The following is a 13,058-nucleotide window of genomic DNA, read 5'->3' as shown; positions in this document are numbered from 1 at the left end:
CCCAAAGAAATCTTTCCTTCCAAACTTCTAAATTCTATGATAGTTGAAGGTGGGAAATTAGCTAGTTCAATAGTAAGCAGACAAAACTCCAATAATGGTTTTCATTCTGAGGCAAAAAAGTTGGATTTTCTTAGGAAATTTGAATACTAACTGGATATTTATTGATTAAGGAAACTAATGATGTTTTAGATATTACATATATCACTGTGGCTGTGTTTTAAGAAAAAATCCTTATGTTTAAGGGATACATCCTAAAATATATTTATAGATGAAATAATACGATGTCGTGGATCTACTTAAAAATCATCCTAATTAGGAGGTAGGGGAGAAGGTGGGCTTTAGATGAAATAAGATTTGTTGTAATTGAAACTTGGTGTGAGATTCACATGGGGATTCACTGTATTATTCTCTCTACTTTTATAGTTTGAATACTTATGTAATAAACTTTTTCTTTTCCTGAAGGTAGACTTCCAGACTTTCTTAGGTCCTACTAGAGGTAGGATTTTCAAATATTCCCCTTAAATACTGTGTATGCTTCATAGTACAGATGCAAAAGCCTACCTAAGCATCAAGTACAAGTAATTCTTATTTAATAGTGCAGTGAAATAAAGCTGTATGTTTAAGGACCCCGAATTCCCATTGTAGTTTAAATCTCTGGTGTTTTTGGTATAACAAGACTTTACCCTTTCATCCTACCCTTTGGTACTGATTTAGGATCAATATTTATAAGCAAAGCCTGTGTCTTCTGTGTCAAGGAGAGCCCCAGACTCTGCCTGAGCCACACAGGGGATCAGGGAGCACAGTGATAAATCATATAGACAAAGTACGTTGCAAACCCAGAATGGTGCAGATGCTTGGCCCACGGGCATTCTTTGCATCATGGAGGCGACATGTGACAGGGATAGGTAGAAACAGAGGAGGGAACTCAGAGGGGATGGAGCTTCAAAGGCCAGAAGACATAACACCTAAGACCCACAAAGGGGGATGTATGAATATAGGTCACTTGTCACCTTAGGTTGCCTGGGCATTTTGTAAATTTCTGGTGTAACACTCTCTCTAAATTCCATGAGAGATTTCTGGCTACCTCCTGTCCACTCAGCCCTCTCGAACATTTGATGGAAAATGAGGAGGCTGGAGTCTACTTCCAAGTTCTTGCCCAAGACATTGTGAGGAGCTGAATAATAAACTGAGAACATAGGACTACCTTGCAGATATGCTGCCTTCAGGCACCCTTGCCTGCTAACATCGGGTCTTCCTGCCTCCAAGTCTTTGGGTGCTTGACCTCTCACCAAGAATTACAGAGCAGGTGCTCATTTTCACGCCCAAAGGAATATCACTGCTAGTGTCTACATAAAAGGATATACAAAGAAAGAGAACAGGACTTAGTCTGAGAATGTTTTCCTTTTGCATTTTCATCAGCCAAAGGAGTATTGAGTTTAGGGTACCAACATATGGCACAAATGTTAATTCTAAGGAAAATTTGGCACACATAATACGCTAAGCCATGCTACTTTCTACACATGTGGTACTTGACTTCAGTGGTGGCAATACCAGTGCCAGATTTTCTTAAATGTCAAGCATTTTAAGAAATGGTTTCTTTGAATTAAAATTACACACCCCCAAAATGGAAATACTACTGAGATGTTTCTAAATAAAATGAGGCAACAGCTGACCAGAGGCCATGGTGGACCGCTGGAGAGCCAAACATCAGCAGAATGGTGTTTTAACTTCTAAGCAATATATTATAATCCTGCAGCGCATTAACCAGATGATAATCTGCAAAGAGTGTCCAAGTCTTTGGGGTAGAAGACTTGACAGTTTTCACTGAAGATTCGACCTGTCCGTTGACAGAATTCACCTGTGCTACCTAAGTCACATGAGCAGGTGAGACTTATCCATGGAAATGATTCCCCCTGTGTCAGCATACTCGGGCATTCAGCAGTCTTCATGGTCAGAACAGTCTGGTGGTGAAATATGCCGAGACTGGAACCTTAGACTTGTTCTTACTAAGTTTCCCTTGACCACTTTCGTTTATCAAGTTCACTCCAAGTTCAGACCTGATTACCTCAACTCCACTGGCTCATTTTCATCCATATGCTTCTTTTCTAAGTCATCATATACATCACAGATAAAATGCTTGTTTCCAAATTGCTCTGTCTCTGCTTAGGAATCTGTGTCTAGATTTCTAGTTATTCACAAATCCCTTAATATAGGGAGAGACTGAGTGGTATACTTCCCAATGGACTGATAAAAAAAGTACAGGAGGGGAGGAAATTGGGAATGACAAAAGGCTTACAGGAGCCAGTATAGAGTCAAGGTCATCCAGTAGGAAGTAATATATGAACTGAGATTATAGCCACTTGGGCTCTAGAACTTTAAGACTCACATTCTCCCTTTGCCTCTGTCACATGGAAACATTCATACAACCTGAACAAGATGATGCCTGAAATCCTCTCCCATGCTCGAAACATTCTACCAATGAATTCTCTTCATCTCATGGGGTTTTTGTGGGAACTAAATGTAATAATGAGTATGAAAAGTTTTCTTTTTTTTTACAACTTGAGAATTATCTCTGTGTTAAGTTACAATATCACAAAATAATTCTCTCAATAAACCTGGAATTATTTTCCATTTCTATTACAAAAATGTTGGGTCAAGTTTAGGAGTTTACTTAATTTCAGGTGGAAAATGAAAGGATCCACAGCAGGTAAAAAGATGCACTGAAGGAAATGAGTAGTTTACGTATAAATTTGACCTTTCTGGAAATCAATTTAGCAATATATATATACTAAGACCTGAAAATTCATATCCTTTGACTCAGTAATTCTTTTTCTAGAGACTCTAATCTAAGGAACTGATAGTCAACCAAGATTTATGTATAAAGTTGTCTACTGCAGTGTTATTTGCATATTGTATAGAGATGTACAGTAAATAGTAAGTGTTGGAAAAGAAAACATTCATTCATGTAAAAGACTTGAAAGAAACAAGCCAAAATATTAACAGCTACTCTTGGTTGGTGGTATTATTATTTTCATTTTCTTCTTTAAGCATTTTAGTATTAAATTTTATGATGGTAATGAATTCATATTATTTAAAGTCATTAAAAATAAATTGTGTAGAGTTGCTCACCTTCATCTAACTGTGTTGTTAACTCATTTTGTCTTTTAATTCATCTTGATCAATAGCCAGCTTATCTGAACTGTGTCCATGACTTTCTTCTTGTTCTTCTGCTAACAACAACATTCTCTGGGCTTTATATTATGCCTGTTGTTTGCCAGCAGCCTAGAAAGCACCCAGAGAGCAGATTCACCTGTCAGTTTTAGAGTGTCCACATGTGGTGCTCATTCTTTCCTTGAATATCCCATATATTCTTTCTTCTCATGAAGTTCACAAGATATGAATTGGCCTAGGACTCATTTCTTTTAGAATAAGATCTACCAAGCGACACTCTTAAAGTGTGGCTTGCTTGATTCTCCCTAAAAAGTCCCCATGCAGAGGGGCACCTCTGTGGCTCAGTTGGTTGAGCATCTGGCTCTTGATTTCAGTTCAGGTCATGATCTCATGGACCCCCATGTCGGGCTCTATGCTGGACATGGACCTTTTCTCTCTCTCTCTCTCCCTCCCTCCCTCTCTTAAAAAAAAAGTTCTCAGGTGGAGGCATTATCTGCTCATGAATTTCTCATCAATCCCCTACACAATAGCCTACACAATAGCCTTTTATTCTGAAAAACCAAAGGTTTCAGAAATTATAGGCAATTCTCTAAACTCTAGATCAAATTTACTCACATTGTGTTTTTAAGTGGAATTCACATGAGTTACCTGTTACCAGATAGTAAGTAGAAAGGTGTTTTGTTATTTACTCACTACATTATTCACTCAAACAGTTCCATGTTAAGTTAGCTCCAGCATTTCTTCAATCAGCACAAATGAAGATGAAAACTTGAAGGGGTTATTTCCCAAATAGTCCATCAAATGATGCTATCTATCAAATGTAGCTTTTTTATTAGAAAGCCAGAGAAGGTTAATAATCTAACAGAATCAGCCTGTTGCTAGTAATGGAGACTGGGGAGAAGGGGAGAACGGGAGAAAGAGACAAACTGATCAACTAAAACCAAGTTACCCCCAAACGCTCAAAGTCAAAAAGCTCCCCAAAACAGACAATAACCTATGGCAAAGCCCGTCAAAGAATTCTTTCTTTGGCTAACCCTTCCAAGGAAATAGTCTTTAGCCAGAATCTTCCAGATTCAGTCTTGTAGCATTCAGACTCTCAGAGTAAGCCTGTCAGTATCTTAACTAGCTTTTCCTCACCACCTCATCAGTTTGTCGCACAATTCTCACTCAATTTAGATCCAGCTATTTCTTCACACTTTTACGTTGATTTGGAAAATGTCCTTCACACTTTGGTTGTAGTCTCTCCTCATGAAATGCCATTTGCATTAGGACGATTTAGTTTCATGAATGGATTTTCTTCCTGTGTGATTGTAGCCTTAGATGAGCCTAGGGCCTTGTATACTTCATTCCAGATATTGTTGCAAAACAAGAGTTTGTGAGGCTGCTTCTATCTTCCTCCCTAAATATAAAAGTATTTCTTTCTCCCTTTGTCCAAATTCTCAGATTTGAAATCTTGGTTGTATTTGTATATGGTGTTTTCATAAATTTTAAATTTGAAACAGTCCAATCCCTGTTTCTGGTACCATTCTCTTCCATCATCTACACTGTCTCAGGCAGGTGTGGGCTTATACAGAGATTACACACACCCATGGGCACACACACAACTTACGAATGGCAGATATGATCCTGTATGTTTTGTCAAAACAATTCCATTACTGGCGAGTCCATGAGAATTGGATGTCTGGTGTTACTTGAAACTAGCCAAAAAAAAAAATTTTTTTTTTAGATCTGTCTTTAGAACTGTTCATTTGCATTCCCTTTTGATGGTTTTTGCCAAATTTTCCACTTTAAGTAGTCACATTTGTGATCTGTGGAAGCTCTTAGATATCAAATGATACTGTTTCTCTGTCATATGTTGTAATAATTTTTCCAGTCTGCCATTTCATTTTTAATTTTTTAAATAAGATTTTATTTATTTATCTGAGTGAGCATATGAGTGGTGGGGTGAGGAGAGGGATAAGCAGGCTCCCTGCTGAGCAAGGAGCCTGATGTGGGGCTTGGTCCTAGGATTCTGGGATCATGACATGAACCGAAGGCAGACTGAGTCACCCAGATGCCCCAATTTTACGTGATTTTTGGCATACACGAATTTTTTTCCTTATATCATCAAACTATTCAAACTTTTCTAGTTTTTTTTTAGCCAAGGGCTTTAAAAGGTTACAGGTTTAAGGCAAAGACACATGAAAGCCCTCTTCCCAATGAGTTGGAACTTCAGGCTTCGAATGAAGCTGGTACAATCTTTCCCTACCATGTTGTTGAAACAACTGGGCAGGGGATCAGTCTGGAAGATATGGTTGGATTTACCCTCATCCTGAGGAGAAAAAAGCCACTGTGAAACTAGAGGAATAGAAGTAGGGTGAATGCAGTGTGAGGAGGGACAGCAATGACACTAATGTGTGTGCTTAAGAGTCACTATGTGACCAGAAAGTGGATGACTATTCTGTAACCTTTTCCTAGTTCCTGAGCTTTGGGTTGATTTCAGGGGATTTTGGGGGGGGGGGCAATTCCTTCCCAGACTTGGGCAATCTGAATGATTCAGTGGCCAGGGTCCCCTGGGTGCAGGGGAATACTTTCAGTGGCCAGCAATGTGGTGAGGGGGTGAAGGGGCCTGCCTCACCACAGCTATGACCAGTTCCCTGACAGATGGCACTGCTGCACATCCATAGAGTGTTTCACCCTTTGCAAGTATCCTTTAGATGCTCTACCTGGTTTGGTTATGACAGTGACTATGCGAAGCAAGGAGGGTACACCAAGGTTTCCTATTCTCTTTTCTACAGACTAGAAGTAAATAGAATATCAAATGTAACTGATTTTCCAAACGTAAGTGAGTTTGTGATTGAGTTATGAAGCAAGATGAGAGGTGTGCAGTCTACTACAAAGGGGCAGTGTGGTCTAACAGGTGTACAGGCAAAGAAGGTGGGCACATCTGGGATGAAATGCCAACTCAGCCAGTTATTTGCTCTTTGACCTCAAGCAAGTGACTTTCCTCTGAGCTTCTATTTCTCATCTATAAAATGGAATAATGGCCTTACAGGATTGATGTGAGGATTAAGTTATATAATGCTCCATCTCCTTCAGGTCTTTTATCGGGTTGGTGCTGTATGTTTTTGAGTGTCACTGTGAAACTTGCATGGAAGGAGTAGTATATAAAGACCCTCTCAGGAAGGGCAGAGCATGAAGAGCCCCTGCACAATGCCTGGCACAGAGTGGGTGTTGCAAGAACCTAACTTCTCTTCTACCATGCCAGCTTCCAAACTCCTGAGAGCTAAGATGCACTTGGAGGCTTTCCTCTGAAGAGTCCTTGTGTGGTTTATAACCCTGCTCATCTAAAAGCTCTTTTCTATCATAACATTTAGAGTGCTGCTGGCATTGAGGATTATGATTCATCGAAAAACTCAATTATTTGCCCAGTAGGCCATTGTATAAGTAGGCTTGATTAGCGTTTGCAATAGCCCATATGTAAATGTAAAAGATCTTGAAAGAGGGTTATTAAAACAAGAGTCCAGCCACAGGCCTCAAGAGAGAGCTCAGTGTCATGGCTAAGAGCAGGAGTTGGCAAACTATGGCCCCCAAGCCAAATCTAACCCACCCCCTGTTTTTGTATATAAAGTTTTATTGGAACACAGCCACTCCCATTTGTTGACATGGCTACTATGGCTGCTTTAGTTACAAGGACAGGGTTGAATAGTTGCAACAGAGACTGTAGGTCTCACAAAGCCAACAATACTTGCTCTTTGACCTTTTAAGTAAAAGTTTACCAATACCTGGCTAAGAGCTGCTACTTTCAGGCTATGTGACCTTAGACAAATAATTTATACTTATTGTGCCTCAAATTCCTTTTCTGTAAAGTAGGGATAGTAATAGTAGTGATTGAATGAGATAATCCAAAGCTTTGCATGTGCTGAGTCCTTGGTTAATGATAGCTATAATTTTACTCATAATCTCATTGATTTATAGCAAAGTCCATTGTGTAAAACTCACCCTGACCCAGGGACCAAAAATCCTGTTTGCTCAACTCCAATTTCAAAGCCCCCGGGCCCACTGCAGATATCAACAGCACCTAAAATAGTCACCTTTTCCTGCCACAATGGCTTTTTAAGAGCAGCCATTTCAATGCCATTAGCTCAGCTTCCGGGATATTAAACACATACTCTACCTTTCCTCCACACTTAATATAGACATTTGGATTCGCGTCACTGAATATTTTCCAATAGTCTGCGTATCCTATCTGGGAGAGGGGGAATTGGATGAGGCATTTGATGGAATTAAATGTCAATAGTATCAGCTGTTCCTTTCTAAAAATACAAGCAAGATATTCTAAAAGGTGTGAACCATCAACCAACGTATAAGGGAAGATTTTGCATTTAGTCACTTATTGTTCGAAAATGAAAAGTTTTTTTTTCGAAGACAATCAAGCTTGACAAACGGCATTAAAAGCCACTAAGGAAGCTGCAAAAACAGCAGCTCCACATTGCTTCCTAAATATAATGGGAAATGCTCTCTCAATGTAAAGAAGAAGTCTTATCCTACAGTCCAATCAGCATATGGAGGTGATTTCCAAGAGAGAAGTGAGAAAAAAAAAAATCCCACAGCTCAACCTTTCACAAGTATCAGTCATGCAGGGAGAAAACTTTCTTGTACTCTCTTCCGCATTGTCAAGCTTTGCAGGTTAGAAGAGCCGAGAAGAGCCATCCCTATGAGGGACCAAATCTGCAGCCTAACTTCTTAGCAGGTGGCTTGGCAGGGCCTTGGGGTAGGTTGGGGCTTGGGAAGAGAAAAAGGGGTGGGGAACTTCTCTAGTCTGAGACTCATATGCACTCAAATGAGGCACTGGTGGTACCCCACCACCACCAGGTACAGCATGACCTGCCCAGGATGTTTCCCTTTGTGGATTACCTGAGCCCTAAAATAGCCATTGCATGAGTTGTGCCTCATCAACTCAGCCTTGTCATAGAGAAGAATCTTATCACCCCTATACCCCATCCCTAGTAGCCTGATTGTGTGGAAGAAAGGGAAGGATGACTACATGTCACAGGGCTTCTTCCATCAGAATCCTTCCTCTACCACCCTAGGCCCAATCACCTTTCCCTTATTGTAGAGGTTCTGCCATTGATAGACAACAGAGTTTTATCACACGCCTCCCTGAAGTAATTCTTAATCTTGGATGGCTGTGAGAATCACCCACAGAGCTCTTAAAATACACCAATGCTTGGTCCCCATCCCCAGAGATCCTGATATAATTTAGATCTGGGGAGGGGTCTAGGCATGGCATTGTGTTTAGTCATGGTGGTGGGTGGATACTGTACATTTAAAGGTTCCCAAGTGATTCCCATGTGCTAATCTGCTATGCACAGGGTACTCTTCTTGGTGGGTACAACTGTGAATAGAACAGGCAAGGACCTGGTCTCATGGAGCTTATGGTCTAGTGGAGTAAGACAGAGAACAAATAAATGAATGGCAAAGATTTTTTCTGACTGCCACTGGAAAATAAAGCATGGGGCCGTGAAAGAGCTGGAGGATGGGAGATTATGTAACTTTAGAATAGTCAGGGCATCATCACTGTAGGGTCCTACTCTGCTTCTTTGCTTATGGTAAGCTCTGTTAGCACTCAGGGCTAGTGGCAGGGCTGTGGTTTAGATGCCTGCTTCTTGTTCAGGACAATTAGTGTCACTGTGTCCCCTGAGCCCAGTTTCCATGGACTGATGAACCATGGGAGACCCTCACTGGACAGCCCAGATCAATCACTGTAACCAGAAGCAGACTCACAGGGCATGTGTTATCCTCAGTATGCCAGCATGCCCCCTCCCTATTTCCCTTTCACCCACTATTAATTGAGTGCCCCACTCTAAAGTAATATCCTATCATCAGCATCATTACTGAACATAATTTGCTGACTTGTAATAATGATAATACTAAAAACAGATTGAACTACACTTATTATGTGCAGGCACTCTACAAGATACATTATCTCATTCAATTCACTACCAAGGTAGAATCAGCTCTGTTTCATAAATGTGGAAAATAAGACCCTGAATGGTTAAGAGACTTATAATGTGGCTTACATTTTAGACCTTTTAGGTCCCCTCCAATTCAGACAGTCTGTGATCCTACAATTTCTAGCTCATTTCCTTAACTAGGTGGCAAGCTCCCTGAGGAAAGGCACTGTGTCATATACATCTTTGCAGGAGAATCCCTTCTCTTCTCAAACCCATGTTCCTTGCCTGAGGTGAGCAATAAATATATCAGCGGTCAATTTGTGGAGGCATCCTGGCAATCACTCCAGAGCCCTTGAGGCCCCAAGGAATCCTTTGAGTCCTTCGAGCCTCAGTGTTGTTGCTCATAAGCTTGGACTTTGTCCTTTCCCATCAGAACTGCCCAGAGGAGTTTTTACCAAGCAACACTGAGACTCCTTGAAGTGCCCCAAAGCAACTCACAGACACTTATAAATGGGTCCTGTGGGCATTTGCCCCAAGGTCTGTCCCCAAAGAAATGATATTTCATGTTCCCCATCAGTTTTGTTTTGCTAATTAAATTTTTTTTTAAAAAGAGATTAATATACCAAATAACAAAGTCATTGCAATTTCTTAGACTAGACATTGTTATTCCAGAAGACACACTTCTGCTGATGTTTAAAGGTATTAGGAGGACATATCTTGGAAGAGACTTCCTCATTTTTTTCCAGCTTTTCTGAGGTATAACTGGTAAATAAAATTTTAAGATATTTAAACAACGTGATGACTTGCTAGACATACATTGTGAAAAGATCCCCTCCAACTAGTTAATTAACACATCCATCACCCCACATATTTACCACTTTTTTTTTTTTTGGTGAGAACATTTAAGCTCTACTCTTTTAGCAAATTTCAAATATATAGTACAGTGTTATCAACTACAGCCACCATGTTTTACATGAGATCCTCAGATTTTTCATCGTATAACTGAAATTGTATACCCTTTTACCAGCCTCCGTTTCCCCCACACCCAAACCTCTGGTAACTACTTCTCTACACTGTTTCCGTGAGTTCAACTTTTTTCTTTTTTTTTTTTTTTTTTAGATTCCATGTATAAGTGATGCCATGCAGTATTTATCATTCTGTGTCTGGTTTATTTCAATTATCAGAATGCCTTCAAAGTCCATTCATGTTGTCACAGATGCCAGGATTCCTTCTTTTTTTAAGGCTGAATAATATTCCATTACATACATTTTCTTGATTTATTCATCCATTGGCAGACACTTGGGTTGTTTCCACCTCTTGACTATTGTGAATAATACTGCAGTAAACATGGGAATGCAGGTATCTCTTCAATAATAGTTGCGTTTCCTTTGGATATATACCCAGAAGTGATATTGCTGATCATATGTAGTTCTATTTTTAATTTCTTGAGGAACCTCCATATTGTGTTCCATAATGCCTATATTTCTTAATGTAACAGATACAAAGAATATAACAAATTAGATAAGAGATAGCTTTACATGGCTTGTCAGTGTATGCACATATATGTGTGTATGTTTGAGACAAAGGGGAAGAAAGCAAGGATATTAATGTGGTGATATCTCCTTGAAAAAAATATAGAAAATTGAGAAATTAGGGGTGCCTGGGTGGCACAGTCAGTTAAAAGACCAACTCCTGATTTCTTGAACATCCAACTCTTGGTTTCAGCTTGGGTTGTCATCTCAGGGTTGCGGGATTGAGCCCCACATGGAGCCCAGTGTGGAGCTCCACATGGGGCTCAACATAGAGTCTGCTTGTGACTCTCTCTCCCTCTCCCTCTACCCCCCCCACCCCATGCTCTCTCTATAAAATAAGTAAAATCTTTAAGAGAAAAAAAAGAAAGCTGGTAAATTACAGTAACCTTCATTTCTGAATTTGGAACCCCCTCCTTGTGCTGATGTCCCTTTCATTTTTCACAGTTGAAGTGTCTAAGGAAGAACACAAAACTGTCCACCATATAAGTCCAGTGATTATTTCCATTTCATAGAAGAGTAACTAAACCCCCAGAGGTTTAATCAAAGGTGGTATTTTCCCCTCTTCTCCCTCCTTTCTTTGCATTCAGCAGAACATGAGGAATGCCACTCTCTGAGGAGAGTATTGGGCTGGTTTGGCCCACTGTGGCAGCCTAGCCCCAGCTCAGCACAGGAACCTGACAGTACATCTGTGGCCTTGCACCCAAGCTGAGTCTTTTAATTGGCCTTTGTAGTGCTTCTGAGACAGGGAGAAATGGGCTCCAAAGAGTCCTAATCTCACATTCTCTTGATGCTGAAAACCCAGATTAAGGGCCTAGGGGTGGATCTCCAATGTTAGCAAATGTTCTATCAACAATGTGTGATTTCAACATAATGCTCATAGGAACTAAAAATCCACAATGATGATGTTTGCTGCTGCAAATATCTCCAACTGGCAAATCATACTGAATCTGAACTGGCAATCTATAGTAACATTAACTTACTAGATGGAAATACAACCTAAATTCACATGTCCTCTTAAAGCCACAAACAAATGTGCTTTAAAAGGCAGGTACAGCAGCACATAGTAAAAGAATCTTAACCAGGCAACAGCTCTGTATTGAGTAACTTCATGGCAATTAGTACCATGCAAGGCACAATGGGAGACAGAAGGGTATGAATCCCAGGCTGAAAGGAGCTTATGGGTAAAACAAAACCTAAACATGAAAGAACCAGAGTGCAGTAAAGACAAAAAAAAAAAAAAAAAAAAAAAACTCTGTATTTAACCCGGGGCTCATTGGGTGATACAATAGGATTTGAAAGAAGGGAAGGGCACCTGGGTGGCTCAGATGGTTAAGTGACTGACTCTTATTTTTGGCTCAGGTCATGATCTCAGGGTCCTGAGATAGAGTCCTGAGTGGGGCTCAGTGCTCAGTGGGGAGTCTGCTTGAGATTCTCTCTCTCCTTCTCCCTTTGCCCCCCCCCCCTCCACTACAGGCACTCTCTCTCTCTCTCTTAAATAAATTAATAAATCTTAAAAAAAAAAAGAAAGAGGAGAAAGATAACTGTGCATAAGGATAGGGTGGAAAAGTTTCCAGGAGGAAGACTGGAACAATGGGATGGATCAATGGAAAGAATATTCCTGGATGGCTGACCAGTCTAAACAAAAGCCAGGAGGTAGAAATCAGTTTGCTCCACGTAAAGAGAATAGCGAAAGCCTGGTCTCATTGCGGTTGAGAGGATTTTAGTGAGAAGGGGAACTGAGTTGGATCTGTTTTATTAAAGGACCTAAAAGTCAGGGAGAGGAGTTCACATTTGCTTTGAAAGTCAGGGAGTGAAGTTTACATTGCTCTGTGTATCAGGTAGGGATTCTGTTTAGTTGTAAGCCATAGAACTCTGAATACATTTTCTTAACAAAGTAAAGGATTTGTTTTGTCAAATAACAAGAAGACCAGCACCAAGGGGGTAACGGAAGTTTCATACTGACAACTACCCTCTTCCCCTCTACTATACTTTGTGGGAAGCATTGTCATTAACCTTGTTTCATGGATGCAATATGACCGCTCCACCTCCAACCTCATATCCACATTCCAGGCAGAAAGAATTAAAAAAGGAAAAGATAAAGCAGGTGGTTTCTGTGTTGGGAATGCAAGAGCTTTCTCAGAAATCCCTAGCCCCAGCTGCTTACATCTCACTGGCCAGAACTGTGGTACGAGAGAACCTTAACTGAAGGGATGTCTGAAAAGGTTAGAACTTTGGCTGGGCACATGGCCACCACAAGCAAAATCAGGGTTCTGTTTCTAATGGTAGAAGGAAGAACGGATATAGGAGCAGCAATTAGCAAGCTCTACACTCCATGTATAGCAATATCTATACACTATTGTTGTCGGTTCCTCAAGAGAGAGCTGTCTTAGAAAAAGTGACGCCTGTTTAGAAGATGAAT

At 40.4% G+C, this 13,058-nt stretch overlaps 1 protein-coding gene across 2 annotated transcripts in view; it reads left to right on the top strand.

Annotated features, from left to right (window-relative positions):
- ZNF366 (zinc finger protein 366) overlaps positions 1–13,058 on the top strand; it is a 67,280-nt gene that overhangs the window by 22,236 nt on the left and 31,986 nt on the right. The window lies entirely within an intron of this gene.

Source organism: Eumetopias jubatus, unplaced genomic scaffold (assembly GCF_037043125.1).
Source record: "Eumetopias jubatus isolate StellerSeaLion01/CBP00866 unplaced genomic scaffold, mEumJub1_p1.0 scaffold_5, whole genome shotgun sequence".
Lineage (NCBI taxonomy): Eukaryota > Metazoa > Chordata > Mammalia > Carnivora > Otariidae > Eumetopias > Eumetopias jubatus.
The sequence above is the reverse complement of the archived record's forward strand: the minus strand, read 5'-3'. Positions and strand labels throughout refer to the sequence as shown.